A 16,023-nucleotide genomic window follows, 5' to 3' on the forward strand; every position below is an offset into this window, starting at 1 on the left:
AAACTCGACAAAGTGTTTGATATCGCATTTTGTTGTTATGTATGAAATTTGTTTGAATAAAAACAAGGTAGTTTTGTGTAGGGTGGGTGGGTGTTAAGTGTCATGGAAAACTCTGAAAATGTTTGGCAAGTAGACAAGTAAGCCTTAACAACGCCATTGTCATATCTCACATCTGTCTTTAGTACTTTACACCTAAATCTACCGTGTTTTTTGACATAGGGGAAACCCAAAACGTCCCACATCCTTTGTTAAATATAATGAAGCTTCTGTTTTTATATCATTGTTATTCATTTCTTTTATCTACACGCAAGTTATGGTTTATTTACAAATTTACTAAAAATAAATCCAAGTAGTGAGTATGAATTAGCATTGATATGAAATTGTTCACCTATTCCAACTATAAATAGGATTATCTGCTAATTTTTATATATTTGTCTTTTTAGAATCCTTCAAGGAAAAGAGTAAGTGGCTTTGACCTATTGTTTCAGATTATCATCATCATGTTCATCATAAACATCATCATCATCATCGTCATCATCATCATCATCATCATCATCATCATCATCATCATCATCATCATCATCATCACCATCATCATCATTCTCACCATATTAACCTCATCATCATCATCATCATCATCATCATCATCACCATCATCATCATCATCATCATCATCATCATCATCATCATCATCATCATCATCATCATCATCATCATCATCATCATCATCACCACCACCATCAAAATCGTCATCAATATCATTATCATCATATCAATATTTAAAATCGCCCCCATTGACATCATGATTAAATGTTGTATTTATAATATATACGAAGTTTTCATTAATGATACGTATTAAAATCATATTTTGTTTATGTCATCATAACCTTGAAAGTTGATAATGCATTATACTTACATTTAATGTTGGGGTAGTTTTTAATTGAATTTCAACATTTCAATACTCTTGAATATTCTTAGATACAGAATTAGGTGTTAAAATGAAAAAAAAAAAAAAGAATTCGTATTGAATTAGGGAGGTAACTATCAAGACCTGATTAATCACATCAATTATAATATTGTGAAGCCCATTGAACATGGTAAATTCGTGAAAATGCTCTAGAACAATGTTCTAAAGATCAATGAATAACAGCTTAATATATATATATATATATATATTATATATATATATATATATATATATATATATATATATATATATGCAACTATACTGAAAGGACTGACAGATTATCCTCATCATGTTCATCATAAACATCATCTTCAGTCCCCGCTAGTGGGGGCCAACTAAAAATATAGAAAATTCAAACCATAATAACAGCAGGGGCATTATATGGCAAGATCTACCTTTTTAGAGAATGATTATGAATTCTGGGTCCAAAAAATATTTAATGATTATTATTATTATTATCAGCAGTGAATAAGAGTAGCGAAAAAAACGGAAAGGATGAGTAGTTAGATATTCTAAAAACTGACCTTACAGTGATTGATTCAGGATGATTTCTTTAGAAGCTTAATTAATGAATGTGCATGTAACGTGATGATGAGGATGAGGGTGAACAATTAGATGAAGGGGAAAGGAGTGTACAATATCAACAAAGGGAGGTAATCTGTGGAGGATAATCCCAAGAAAAATATGAATACCAAAATATCTACTAAGGGATACGCTACATATATCGTATTTGTAATTAGGATCTCTCGAATTTATTATTTTTTTAATTTTGTGAACACTATTTCATCCCTATAAGGGACGATCGGTCTGCCAGGTAGAATTTTCATTGTAACACCTGCAGACCAGTGTCTTTCACAAATAACAAATTCGGTCGGTTGTGGTTCAATATCATTATGAGGAAGAAGTTTGTTTAACCATGTTTCCCATTCTGGTTCCTCTTTAGGCAATCTGAAAACACAACATTTGTTGGCTTTATTGTAGTTATCATTGCAATTCGCAACATCACAATTTTCCCCATCTTGAATTTGCTAACAAATCACGTCCATGAACATCAGACCCACAAGAGGCAAAAGTTCATGTGAGGCAAAACATTCGGAGTACTGGTTCATTCCATATAGTCAATGGACTAGCATCAGATTCATAGTTCCATTCCATTCCATAGCCACATAGTTTTAATTAATAAAGTAACTTATCAGATCAATGAGAGTATATTCAGAGTACAATAGTCGGATTCTTAATAAGGGGCGCGCCTTTTTCTTCTTTTTTTTTCTCAGCTGTTCACAATGTACAGCTGCAAAAAATTGTATGAACCTCTGGATCATTTTGTCTAAATAAAAAATATTTTTTCACGAATTTTAAAACAATAGGAAAGTATTTCGCTTATTAAAATCGATAACTGGTAAGGATCGGAACCCAAATATGATTATAGTGTCAAAAATATGATTTTCCGCTTATCCATTTTGAAACAAAAAATTGTTAAAATGGAATGTTCAGTAAATTGAAACTTATATGATGTTCGTACAGAATCCGAATATGAAGGAACGACAGACATGCTTACATTTTATAAAAATCAATATACGTTATTGATGAATACAAATGAAAGTGAACATTACGCGCTTCCAACATTATTTTGATTTCAAAGTTTTGATAAATAGCTTATTATATAGATCTATGCCAAAGAGGATTACATAAATTTAATGTAGACCAGTCAAAATTAGATAATTCATCAATTTATGATACAGTGTTTCCACAATTATGTGCTTGTGTTCAACAACAACGTAACAACAATAACATGTGAAACTCAGGGTTGATTGTGAAATTCCAATTCCATAGCCGTCCTCTTTAATGGCTTATCGATAGATAAAGGAGACTTTTTTCGCAGCTTTACGAGAGAGAAACCGATAGAGATTCTGCATCATATCGTATTGTTTAAGAGCTTATCGGTTTAAAAGAAAACTTTAAATGCTATGTGAAACGTTCATGCATAGATACAATTTTTCAAAGTTAAATATAAACATTCATTGTTAATTTGACAATTTTGAGTATTTAATCACTAATTCAAATGAGTTAAAGCTAGAGATTCATATCAGTCTTCGGTAATTGCGACGTGATGTAAATAAAAAGCAATAAATTACAAAGTCAAAATCGGATGCAAACTACATAAGTTGTATAACAGTTATCTAATGTGTGTTGCTTTTATTCGGAAAATAGTATTAAGTGAACTCATAACCACTAGCAGAACTACCGTGTCACAAGACTATTTTGAAAAACGATGAATTCATCTTATTTTGTGGTGCAAAAATGTTTACATTTTGAGCAGTGTAAAATCTCTAATTTTATGACAGCGGTTTTAAAGTAGCTTTTTATAGGTCGTGAAGAAGAAATCTGTTTTGTGATATTTTGATCAACAAACCCCTACAATTTGGTGATTACGCATTTTTTTTTATTGCAGTCAAAAAAGGATATTGCCTTACAGGTGAGCGGATATCTCAACAATGCTTCATTACAAAACGACTTTGATTATATATTTCTACGCTGTGAATATTGATGATTATTGCAGTATTTCTCATTAATTTGTATAAACTCAGATAACTATGTAATTTTTGATTATATCGTTTGAAGTAATTAAAATTTCTGACCCATTTTTATGGTTATTTCCTATAAAATCTAATCCCAAATGATCTACTAAAATTATATCAAATAAAAGTATGTAAATCACTAGTTATGACTCTAAAATATCTTATTGCAACATCTAATAACATCTTTACTACGCCACTTTGAACTTGAGAAAAAAAATCATCAAAATAGGAAAAATTGCTCAGTCTCCCTTTCGGCACAGGCCGTGACTCGCCATCTGTTATGAACTAGCGTCCGGCAAAATTTGCCTGTCGAACTAAAGTGAAAGCAGTAAACGGCTGTGGGAAGTGCATGTTGCTCTGAGATTATGTAATTTTGAGACGATAAGTGTAACAATTTATTTTTTAAAGCACGAATATTACCAATTTACTGTTTTATTTTACTCACAGCGTTGGGGAGGTCCCATTGGATAGGCCTTTGGACGTTACTACAACGGCACATGTTTCGTCACTGTTGTTGAGATTATGCAATAAAGAAACATAATATATAAAAACTATAATATATCTTTTTTTTCTTCTCTGCTGTTGTTATCTTGCAATATTAAGTCTTACAATGGATGTAAGACATCATATGAGCATGTTGGACGATATTATACTTTTTGTCAGACATAAATAACACTGTTAACAGCCAGGTACTCAATTTACACCTTATTGTGAGCGAACATGAATAAAGAATCTTCTCCATGGACTCAACTATGCGTCGCTCAGACAGGGACTTGAACCCAAGACCTTCCGATCCAAAGGCAGAGTCATGCCACTAGACCAGATGGCCATAACTATCGTTATTGTGTAGGTACACACAACACAAACCTTCATAACTTTGTGTACCATGCCACAGAGCTCCAAAAAGTTGTATGTAATGACGAGCGGCGTCCTCCAGCTTTCTCAAACAGCAACTGACATCATCAACGTATCTTGTAACATGTCTCACTGGTGGATAAACAATCGCAGACCCCACTGAATTTCCAAATATGGCAACACAACCATCCTGATGAAATGCCAGTCCTGTGAGGTGTATCCAATGACCGCGTCGTAAGTAAATAGTATCTGGTTTAAAGTTTAAACCGAGGAATCACCACTTTTGAAACAAACTGCTTAAAAGTCTTGTCTTCGAATAATGACAAGGAATGCAGCGAGATACAGAGATAGAAGGGATGATGCTATTATCAAAGAAGTCAGGAAGTATGTTACATCGTAGCATTTCCTCCAAAACGAGACAACGTCAGAACAGTTTGAAAGTTTTGGACAACGTCCCTTCCCCAGTCATACAAATTTAGTCTTTGTCATTGTCAAATTGCAGACTGCTATGATGCAGCCATTTTTTTAAAAATGCAGAGCCCAGTATGCGCAATACAACTGGTTGTGGTCAAGTTTCAGTGTAAAGTTTGTCACTTCATTAGATTTATAATGTTTATCGAGAGATTGTCTTTCTTTAAAATCTCCAAGTTTGGCGTGAGACTCAAGTCCAAAGGAGTGCTCATAAATGGGTTGGATGCAACACAGAAGTACTTCAATTTTTTTGGAAAACCAAATTTTGCTTTTGTGTAGCCATCTCAAATTATTTTCCGCTATGTCAAAATATTCAAGCTTAGATACGCTGTTCGCAACTTCTGCAAGAAAAGATGAATATCTATTCTTTTTCTCATGACAAGTATTTTAAACTAGAAAACCGTGTGAAGAAAGTTGGATCTCACGTGTATGGGAACCGGTCAAATCAAATGTCTTTAAGTTAAATGATTTAATCATTGAAATTGTCCTTTAAATTTAGAACAATAAAGCATATTTCTTAATTTTAATTAAAGTGCGTAAGATATTATTTCTACAACAGTTGTCAGAGTTCATGTTAAGCAATTAGCTTCGTCTAGAACAAAAAAATGTCAAAGGAGGTGGTACACATTATAAAGGTCTACACACGTTTGTTGACTTTGGTGTAAATAAATAGCCCTATTTTTGCTTGCGTAATCTTGACAATGTTTGTTTCCATCAGCCCAAGTGGGGAGATGAGACCTTTGAATAGATGATCTACGTTTCTGGATTGTATGATTTCTGTAATATTATTTGTGATTATTGATGTCATCATTGCTTTCAAAATGGTTGGACACAAGTCAAGGTTTGCTTTCGATATTATTAACCCCCAAATTGCTGGAAACATCCGTTTGAACGGATTCGTTGCGATTCCAAAATGCAAAGGTTTTCTCTTCATGTTGACTATGTAAACAAAGCTCTTTATGTTTTTTGAGCGCACAAGGTGAATTAAGTTATTATGGTCAACAGCCAAACAAATCATTCCAGTTAAATGCAAACCGCTCTAAGCAATGTATCCAATAATGTAATGTGAGAGCTCCAACTTCAGCTGAAATTGCTTTACCATTCAACCAAATAACATTGTCGCGTCTATGAAGGAGAAGTGGCAAGTAGGAGAAGACAAATATAAGTCAAATAGCTCTCCTGTAACAGGCGCCATGTCTTGTCCTACATGTTAAGTGTTGTTGTTGATCAGGGACCCTTGTAAAGCGCTTTAAGCATGTTTAGTGGATATTGTTCTATATAAAAGCTCAATTTTATTTATTTATTTAATTTGTGCAGCCTGGTGCCTCTTTCATCCAGTTATAGTTGGGTTTGAAGTTCCTGGTAACTCGACAAATACTAATAAAGTTCTAAGTTTTAAAAAATGATTAGTTGTAGTGGTAGATGTGGCACGTTATTTAGGGATAGATCAGGTTCATAAGATAATAATTAAATTCTAAATTATAAAAACTTTAATATAAATCAATAGAACAACCTCACAAAATAACACATTAACTAACACATAATTAAACGGAAGAATAATAGTAGACTTTTAATTAATTAAAGTTAGGCTATGGGTAAGTTAATTTTCATCCTCTCGTTTACACTATGCTACGAAGTTCGTGTATTCTTCTTAGTTTATTTGTTGAGGTCTGTGGTTAGGGTGTCGTTTGCTTGCTTGTTCGTGGATGGTTTCTTGGTCTTTCTTTGGTTGGGCCGAAACCTCCTTTGTTTAGCGAGCAGAGTCCTCATTTAGCGGGTATTCAAATCACATACGTAGGTAACCCGAGGGATGATTAAGGATAACGTAACCAGATATGTGTATATATAGGAACAAAACTTTGACTGCTTCCAAAATCTTGTATTCCTTATGTTGAAAGGATTTCAATTAATAACCCTTGACAACACCACTGATCTCATTTTAACAAATGATAATAATAATTATTATTAATCATAGCCCTAACGGGATACATTTAGGTTAGTGGGATAAACCAACAATGAGAGCATACGAATTAATACATATAAATACATAATATTACTATAGCGCTTAAGTGATAGCACATTTATAAAATGTGCTTCAGGTAAATGTAATTCATTAATTTGAAAAGCACACTTACATATACAATTATATATACATTTATAGGTATATAGAATTAATGAAATATTTTCTTTATAATAAATCGAGTTACCAATTTATGTTATTTAATAGCTTGCGAATATACGTACGGTCCCGTCGAAAACACGATATTAATTATCACTCATTATACATACTAGTTTTAAAAGGTATTGATTAATCATAACACAATAAAAGTCCACAGCTATAAGATTGATATAATTTATAATCCGTACCCTCATTCACATATTACGTATATTCCGCTAAATGTGATTTCGAGTGTAATCACATTAGCAAGCATGGTTCTTGAGTGAATTCCTTAGAGAAAGAACGATTTGGGCGTGTGCACTTTCTTTTATCTCAAAATGGTCGGAGTTGAGTCAACTGCAGGAACCAGTTGTTCCTGGATTTATCGGTACACCTTTTTCTTTTGGTCTTTCAGTCGGATCCAATCCCATTTTCGAGTTTTTAGACACGCGTTCTGACTGGTTAATCAGATGAGATATTCATGGCGTCATTATGCGTAATCTGAGAATTTGATATTTTTAATGCCATCATAAAGGGAGTTACGAGTGAGGCGGGGCTCAGCAGGTAAGTGTAATAGCGCTGGTGGTAGGAACTCAGTGGCTAATAGCGGCGGTGGTATGGACTCAGTGGGTTATTGTAATAGGTGGTAGGGACTCCGTGTGTGATAGCACTGGTGGTAAGGCCTCAGTGGCTGATAGCTCCGGTAGAAGGAACTCAGTGGGTCATGTTGCTGGTGGCTACTAGTAATAGCGCTGGTGGTAGGAACTCAGTGAGTAAAAGATTGGTGGTAGGGATTCCGTGTGTTATAGTTATAGTAAAAAGAATTCAGTGGCTAATAGCGATGGTGATATGGACTCAGCGGGTAATTGTAATAGTGCTGGTGGTAGGAACTCAGTGGCTAATAGTAATAGCGCTGATGGTAGTGATGGGGACTCAGTGGCTAACAGTTATGGCGCTGGTTATAGGGAAGTGACTAATAATAGAGCTGATAGAGCGGTGTGTGATAGAACTGGAAGTAGGGATTGCGTGTGTTATAGTAAAAGGAACTAAGTGGCTAGTGGTGGTAGGGACTCAGCGGGTAATTGTAATAGCGTTGGTGGTAAGAACTCAGTGGCTAATAGCGATGATAGTAAGGACTCAGCGGGTAATTAGACTCTTAACAAAATCGTACCTATCGACGAGATACTGAAAAATACTTACCCGGATCTAGCCTTCTTGCGTCACATCTCGTCGCCATGAACGATATCTCGATAGTACCAATGCTGTATATCGTTAGAGAGCCTTCATAAAGGCGGTACACCTTCAAGGACACAGTTGACCGAAAGTGACGAGTAGTTGTGTAACGCCAAAAGCTCTGTGGCCGGGACCACGAGGTTTTGTATGTAATGTTGCGTCACTGTCTCAACGCTCATGAATTAATTAGTAAGGCTGGACTCGCAATCGAAAAACGAAATATGTTTTACACTCTTTTCAATCTAACGAGTACATCTACGTGTTCGTCTCATTGAGATGTGAAACATGATATAAAAATCAAGAAAATCGGCCGATAATTTTTTTAAAAAGTCGCTTTAAAAATCAAAAGTTTTTAGAAATGCAATTTCTAAAATCATATTCGTAAAACAATTGGTTTTCAACCGATTTTTCTGAAATAAAGACCAATGTTCCTCATTTTTCAAGCTGATTTCAGCAACGCCAATTTCAAATTCCTCACAATTACATTTTTTACTTTTAGATTTTAGCTATTAGGCCTACTCAAAAAGGTGTCAAATTTTTTGATCGAAGATCGATTGATCGTTCTGACAGCTCACGTGTCAACAGAAGTCAACTATACATTGAATCTTCGCTGAAGCATTAGAAGACGGTCATCGGATAGTTGCGTCACAATCACCACCTTGACGAATATATTATCCAGGTATGGTTGAAAGGTTAAAAAAGCCAAATAATGTTCTAGTTACATTTGAAACAAACAAAGTATATCACTGATCTCGTCTCTTTGAGATATAAAGAATGATATAAAAATCAAGAAAATCGGCCGATAAATAAACAATAATTTGTTTAAAAGTGCTAAAATAATTTAAAACATTTTTAAAAATCAAATTTATTCGTAAAACAGTTGGTTTTTAACTGATTTTTCTGAAATAAGAACCAATGTTCGTCTTTTTTCAAGCTTATTTCAGCAATGTGACTTTCAATTTCCTCAGAACTATATTTCTAACTTTTAGAGTTTAGCTATATGCCTACACAAAAAGGTGTTACATTTTTTGCATAACAATAACGTAATACATGGAAGGCGAGAAGAGTCTTTGTTTCGGCCTGTCGGTTAGAGAGCCTATGATTGGTCAAAGACTTCGGACGCTCGACTCACAATTCTATACGAATAGATCGTGGCGGTAGATTGAAGAAGGTAACATTTTTATTTACCAACCATTTTTATTGGAACTAAATTATACAAAGTAATAATTTTGCATCAGAAAAAAATTACTCGGAAGTTTCTATCTCTCTATTACAATCACATTAATACTACGAATGACAAAATAGGCCCACAAATAAGGGAGTTATAAATGATTCATGATAATTTTTTCAAGTTACAATAATAGGCTTCAACAGTCGTGACGTCACTACCCTCGTAATGACGCATTGTAACTTAGTAACTGGTTCTAAACCGTCGGCACAATAGCGGACGTCCAAATGAAATACTTGTCTGGCGAGCATAAAAGCTTAGCCAGAGGAGAAAAACATTATAAATTTGATCATGTTTTGACTTTTATTTTTATACATTCCAATCACATGACATGTGAAAAAGTTCTAGCCAGCAAGAAGAATAAAAAGTATCGATTTTCTTTGTTTAGAACCACACACTGCTCGTTGCAAGGCGGACGTGACATCAGACTATTGAATCCTATTGTAATAGTGCTGGTGGTAGGTATGTAATAGTAATAAGAACTCAGTGGCTAATACTAACAACACCGGTGGTAGGTACTCACCATAGAGAATACAGGACTAGAGAGGACAACAGGTAGTAAAACGTCATCAAAAGTGGCTAGTGAGAGGTCGAGCGCCGCCATTTTCTTGGATATGAAACCAGGGACGCTGTGCGATTTAATCTCTATATGAATGTCTTTGACTGAGCTCGATCAACCTTGATTTGTGGACGGAAAATAGCAAAAAAGGCCAGGTTTATGTTGATAAACAAATTGGACATATTAAACTACACTTTTACTTGTACATTTTAGACTTGGCTCCATTGATCGGATTTATATTAATAACAATGGTAGCAATAGAAATCAAACATACATCGGCACATAGACAAAAGAGAGAGAGGGGCGTTTACTTGGGTCTATCTATCTATCTATATCTAAGCCCCTCCCACGCTGATTATTTATGACATGTGTCCAATTAAATTTACCATTCCTGGAACGACAGCGGTTCACACAATTCTTTTACGACTCTTCGCATATTAATGAGGAGACTCAATGAGTAGGACCAGGACGCCTCTTTGAACCTGTTGTACGGACTTCCTTGTTCATTTCACACGTACCTGTTTATGACACCATGGTGTTATTAGGAGGATTAAAAGTGAGGAGAACGTGGGAATTCCGTTCAACATTTAGGACCCGTTGATTTCAAACAATGCCAACACGTAGTTAGGTCATTATATATGTACAACGTCTCTCTCTCTCTCTCTCTCTCTCTCTCTCTCTCTCTCTCTCTCTCTCTCTCTCAATCAGAGCAGTATTAAGTGTCGTCAACGACCGTGTGAGTGACAATGATTGGGAACTCACAAAGATAGTGTCTTTTTATAACGCATTTGAACAAATTAACCCCAACCGTCGTCAGTGTGAATAAATAACTGGCGATAGGCATTGATACTGTAAAACTACTACTACTACTTCTACAACTACCATCAATTGAGCTTTATATAGCGCAATATCCACTAAATGTGCTCAAAGCGCTTTACAAGGTCAACAGCAACATTTAACATGTAGGACGGGATATGACGCCTGTTAGGCGATATTACAATGTTTCGGACAAAGACACCGCTGTTAACGGCCAGGTACTCATTTTACACCTGACTACGGTGAGAGAATGTGAGTAAAGAGCCTTTTCCAATGACTCAACTATGCGCCGAGCTTGAGGCTCCAACCCAGGACCTTCCGATCCGAAAGCGAGTGTCATACCACTAGACCAGATATTCTTTTCAAGCATTTTAATCCCACCCCTCACCCACCCCACCCTTGACAAATACCCTCTCTCTACACACTCTTTAATTAACCAATTAAAATTGACCATAATTTATATGTCCCTCCCAATTAGCTGATAAAATGACAAGTCGTATTGTCCAGCAATCGGGAATCGGCGCAATAACGGTAGGTAAAATAAGCTCCTCCTACTTTGATTATTAGCCACTCCCACGCCTCGTTCTGAAAAAAGTCCGCGAAATTAAAGGGGAGGCAAGAGAAAATCAGCTGATCGTTAAAATAGTAACAGAAAAGTGGAGGTGCTCGGCAATGAATGCAAGAAAGACATTTAAAACGCCGTAAAAATGTTTAAAAATCACTTAATGTTATAATTACCATCCATAACAACCTGTCAAATTCACATATGTAAGATGTCAAGCCAAAATTAATAATAAAATAATAAAGAACACGATTGACCGGTGGTCCGTTGACTACACATGCATACGAGTACCAGAAATATTTTGTAAACAATGTAACACAATATAATGTGTAAGTTTCAAAGCAAATGCAACCACAAATAACATCAAAGAACAATGTGGGACTACTGTTTTAATTTCATAAAACCAAACGTATATTTTCTGCCCCCGATATTGAACGTGTAGTTAGTATGTATCGTACAAACAACATTCGTTTAGACAGGTAGTCGGGATTCTAGCGCCAGTTTTATTTGGGCAACCATGATTGGGATTTCACTCAATGCACTTATTATTATTAATTATTATTATTATTATTATTATTATTATTATTATTATTATTATTATTATTATTATTATTATTATTATTATTATTATTATTATTATTATTATTATTATTATTATTATTATTATTATTATTATTATTATTATTATTATTATTATTATTATTATTATCATATAATAATAATAATAATAATAATAATAATAATAATAATAATAATAATAATAATAATAATAATAATAATAACAATAATAATAATAATAATAATAATAATAATAATAATAATAATAATAATAATAATAATAATAATAATAATAATAATAATAATAATAAGCAGTTGAAAGGATATAGTCTTTGGTGTATAAGTGCATATGTACAATATTTCTTATAATAAATGCTTCAAAACAAAACAAAACTAAAAAAAAAAATAAAGAATAAATGAATAAAAATATCTATTTGGGCATTTACTTACATTAATAGTCTTGAAAATCACAATCACAATCCATGAAAATTAAATATCCCAAAATCCGAAGAAGACATGAATTTAATCCAAAATCCAACACAGGAATGTATTTTAATAGGAGACAGATATCCTATTAAAACCATAGCATTACTTGCAAACAACAATACCCCACTCTGTGTTTAACGGGCTTGTGGCCGTCACATTGTAAATTGTGGCCGCATTAGGGTAATCGGTGTCCTAAAGACTGACATACTGACATACAATCAATGAGAACTATAAAGAATCCATTCTAGAATTCAACTACAAACTGAAAAGCATGATAAATATCACTCTCTCAAATAATTTCCTTTGCTCAGGTTCACTCACACTCTCCTTTATTGCAAAACATTGATAAGTGAGATAAAGTTTGTATTTCAATTATAAACTTAATCACATAACCTAAATGATGGAGAATAAAAACAGCTAATTATAAAAATAATTCACAGATCAAATTATCTATTTGAACTCCGCATATTTAGCTTAATTACTCATTGACCATATATTTTTTTAAATGGCATTGTTTCATTTAAACAAGACCATGACGCTTATGCCTGGACCGGGTATTCACAAATTCTGCTTTTGTGTTCCACTTTTCGAATCGAATATATCTCTATCTTATCCGTTTATTTGCAAATTTTCTGCATTTTATAAATAAGACCATAACGCTTATGTCTGGACCGGTTGTTCGCAAATTCTGCCTTTGTGTTCCACTGTTCGATTAGAATTAATCTCTATTTTTTCCGTTTATTTGCAAAGTTTCTGCACTTTATAAATAAGACCATAGCGCTTATGTCTGGACCGGGCATTCGCAAATTCTGCTTTTGTGTTCCACTTTTCGAATCGAATTAATATCTAGTCTATCCGTTTATTTGCAAAGTTTCTGCATTTTATTAATAAGACCATAACGCTTATGTCTGGACCGGGCATTCGCAAATTCTGCTTTTGTGTTCCACTTTTCGAATCGAATTAATCTCTATTTTATCCGTTTATTTGCAAAGTTTCTAGATTTTATAAATAAGACCATAACGCTTATGTCTGGACCGGTTGTTCGCAGATTCTGCCTTTGTGTTCCACTGTTCGATTAGAATTAATCTGTTTTTTCCGTTTATTTGCAAAGTTTCTGCACTTTATAAATAAGACCATAGCGCTTATGTCTGGACCGGGCATTCGCAAATTCTGCTTTTGTGTTCCACTTTTCGAATCGAATTAATCTCTATTTTATCCGTCTATTTGCAAAGATTCTGTACTTTATAAATAGGACTATGACGCTTATGTCTGGACTGGGTATTCGCAAATTTTCCTTTTGTGTTCCACTTTTCGAATCGAAATAACATCTAGTCTATCCGTTTATTTGCAAAGTTTCTGCACTTTATAAATAAGACCATAACGCTTATGTCTGGACCGGGCATTCGCAGATTCTGCTTTTGTGTTCCACTTTTCGAATCGAATGAATCTCTATCTTATCCGTTTATTTGCAAAGTTTCTGCACTTTATAAATAAGACCATAGCGCTTATGTCTGGACCGGGCATTCGCAAATTCTGCTTTTGTGTTCCACTTTTCGAATCGAATTAATCTCTATTTTATCCGTCTATTTGCAAAGATTCTGTACTTTATAAATAGGACTATGACGCTTATGTCTGGACTGGGTATTCGCAAATTTTCCTTTTGTGTTCCACTTTTCGAATCGAAATAACATCTAGTCTATCCGTTTATTTGCAAAGTTTCTGCACTTTATAAATAAGACCATAACGCTTATGTCTGGACCGGGCATTCGCAGATTCTGCTTTTGTGTTCCACTTTTCGAATCGAATGAATCTCTATCTTATCCGTTTATTTGCAAAGTTTCTGCACTTTATAAATAAGACCATAGCGCTTATGTCTGGACCGGCATTCGCAAATTCTGCTTTTGTGTTCCACTTTTCGAATCGAATTAATCTCTATCTTATCCGTTTATTTGCAAAGTTTCTGCACTTTATAAATAAGACCATAGCGCTTATGTCTGGACCGGGCATTTGCAAATTCTGCTTTTGTGTTCCACTTTTCGAATCGAATGAATCTCTATCTTATCCGTTTATTTGCAAAGTTTCTGCATTTTATAAATAAGACCATAACGCTTATGTCTGGACCGGGCATTCGCAAATTCTGCTTTTGTGTTCCACTTTTCGAATCGAATGAATCTCTATCTTATCAGTTTATTTGCAAAGTTTCTGCACTTTATAAATAAGACCATAACGCTTATGTCTGGACCGGGCATTCGCAAATTCTGCTTTTGTGTTCCACTTTTCGAATCGAATGAATCTCTATCTTGTCCGTTTATTTTCAAAGTTTCTAGATTTTATAAATAAGACCATAACACTTATGTCTGGACCGGGCATTCGCAAATTCTGCTTTTGTGTTCCACTTTTCGAATCGAATTAATCTCTATTTTATCTGTCTATTTGCAAAGATTCTGTACTTTATAAATAGGACTATGACGCTTATGTCTGGACTGGGTATTCGCAAATTTTCCTTTTGTGTTCCACTTTTCGAATCGAAATAACATCTAGTCTATCCGTTTATTTGCAAAGTTTCTGCACTTTATAAATAAGACCATAACGCTTATGTCTGGACCGGGCATTCGCAGATTCTGCTTTTGTGTTCCACTTTTCGAATCGAATGAATCTCTATCTTATCCGTTTATTTGCAAAGTTTCTGCACTTTATAAATAAGACCATAGCGCTTATGTCTGGACCGGCATTCGCAAATTCTGCTTTTGTGTTCCACTTTTCGAATCGAATGAATCTCTATCTTATCCGTTTATTTGCAAAGTTTCTGCATTTTATAAATAAGACCATAACGCTTATGTCTGGACCGGGCATTCGCAAATTCTGCTTTTGTGTTCCACTTTTCGAATCGAATGAATCTCTATCTTATCCGTTTATTTGCAAAGTTTCTGCACTTTATAAATAAGACCATAACGCTTATGTCTGGACCGGGCATTCGCAAATTCTGCTTTTGTATTCCACTTTTCGAATCGAATGAATCTCTATCTTGTCCGTTTATTTTCAAAGTTTCTAGATTTTATAAATAAGACCATAACACTTATGTCTGGACCGGGCATTCGCAAATTCTGCTTTTGTGTTCCACTTTTCGAATCGAATTAATCTCTATTTTATCCGTTTATTTGCAAAGATTCTGCACTTTATAAATAAGACCATGACGCTTATGTCTGGACCGGGTATTCGCAAATTCTCCTTTTGTGTTTCACTTTTCGAATCGAATTAATATCTAGTCTATCGGTTTATTTGCAAAGTTTCTGCATTTTATAAATAATAATAATTGTTCAAAATTTTACCTTACACCCGATATTACAAGTACAAGTGAGCCAGGTGAAGAAGATTGTCAAACAGTGTGACAGATGAAATAGGAAGAGAGAGAGAGAGGGAGAGAGAGAGAGAGAGAGAGAGAGAGAGAGAGAGAGAGAGTGAGAGAGAGAGAGGGCAAGAGAGAGAGAGAGAGAGGGTAAGAGAGAGAGAGAGATATTCGTTTTTTGTTCAAAATCTCTCTCTCTCTCTCA

The 16,023-nt window shown here is 34.5% G+C and overlaps 1 long non-coding RNA gene across 1 annotated transcript; it reads left to right on the top strand.

Moving 5' to 3' along the window:
• The first annotated feature begins 443 nt into the window (after window positions 1–443).
• Window positions 444–4,103, top strand: LOC144962029 (uncharacterized). The gene is made up of 3 exons (XR_013643351.1): window positions 444–461; window positions 3,420–3,443; window positions 3,994–4,103. It is a non-coding gene; the product is annotated as an uncharacterized LOC144962029 (long non-coding RNA).
• The last annotated feature ends 11,920 nt before the right edge of the window (window positions 4,104–16,023 follow it).

The sequence above is a fragment of the Berghia stephanieae genome, unplaced genomic scaffold, assembly GCF_034508935.2.
Source record: "Berghia stephanieae isolate SIO BIC M18660-M18661 unplaced genomic scaffold, UCSD_Bste_1.3 scaffold551, whole genome shotgun sequence".
Lineage (NCBI taxonomy): Eukaryota > Metazoa > Mollusca > Gastropoda > Nudibranchia > Aeolidiidae > Berghia > Berghia stephanieae.